Source organism: Nicotiana attenuata, unplaced genomic scaffold (genome assembly GCF_001879085.1).
Source record: "Nicotiana attenuata strain UT unplaced genomic scaffold, NIATTr2, whole genome shotgun sequence".
Taxonomy (NCBI): domain Eukaryota; kingdom Viridiplantae; phylum Streptophyta; class Magnoliopsida; order Solanales; family Solanaceae; genus Nicotiana; species Nicotiana attenuata.
In genome coordinates this window covers 430,455-431,780 of record NW_017670672.1, presented here as the reverse complement: position 1 = coordinate 431,780, position 1,326 = coordinate 430,455, and positions in this window count along the sequence as shown.

Sequence of the window (1,326 nt, the reverse complement as noted above, 5' to 3'; positions counted from 1 at the left end):
GCAGGAGTGGCTGTGGATGTGGATGGACCGGGAGGGACTTCTCTGAAAGTGGAGGTCGGCTCAGCAGGAGCCACTACCATGACTGGCTCTTCAGACTGGCCAATTATAGTAGTAGCTGTACCCTTGAAGCTCTTGCTTGTGGGGTTGTCATCCCCCTGCATGCTATACCAGGAAAAAGGATCCTTCGCTTTGACTTTGACATCGAAGGGCTTCTTGTCCACTTTCAAGTCCCGGAAGTACATAGTAAGGGTGCTGGGGAAAGGATAGTTCTGGTCATGCTCCGCATCCACTATAGAAATGATTCTAGACATCACATTCCCCACGTTGATGGGGTACCCTACCATGATAGAAGCCACCAGCACAGCCCGGGAAAGAGGAAGGGTTGTCATGTGTTGTGGGGTCCAACCTGCTACATACAAAGGTCTCCCATCCCCGTGCCTCGAAGTTATGTTCCGTCTCAAAATCTTGACTCCAGCGGTCAACCAGTTAGGGGTGGTACCTGGGATTGCCAGGTACTGTGCTAACCAGGGAAGAACCTCCTCACCCATCTCCATATTTGCCATGTACAAGGTTTCATCCTCCTCATTGAAGCCAAGGTATTCGTTGAGGTACTTCCCGTCAAATAACACTGTTAGATTCCGAACCTTGGTCACTTTGGAGCCCTTTTTGATGTGGGCTACATTGCAATAAAACTCTTTGACCATGTGTTCGTTGGCATCCACACACTCTTCCAAAAAATATTCCCAGCCCACTCTAGTCCTAAATTGTCTTTGCACGTTGGGTTTGTGGTGTAATAGGATCAATGAAGCTCCTCTCCGGAATCAACTTTCTCACCGGCCACCACTCTCTAAATTTGTGGTACACCACCTCACTCACGAACCTATCTCGCCAAACCTCCGGCTTCCTAGTTCTATCAACACCCCCAACCCTTGGTTCTCCTCCTTCTGCCACTTCCTCATCTCCCTCTAATTCCTCGTCATCTCCTCCTCCACCCTCTCCGGATAAAGAAGATGTGGGAGAGGTGGAGTATTCCCCACTACCTGCTGCTGAGCCCTCAGACGACTCTGAAATCACATGTGTTGGTGCTTGGGCAGTGGGTGATGGTGGAGGAGTGTGTCGTAGCCTGAATCTCTCCGGCCAGTCTTCAACATATTCTGGCACGGAGTCTGAAGAAATGTCCCGGGAAGGCTCACACTCACTCCCCGAGGAATGTGAAGCGGCTTTGTCAGCAACTTTTATCAAGTTTCTTGTCTTCTTAATATTTTCCCGGACTTGGGGAGTGAGTTTGATCATTTTCTTCCCTTTGCCCCCCCGGGAGGATTCACC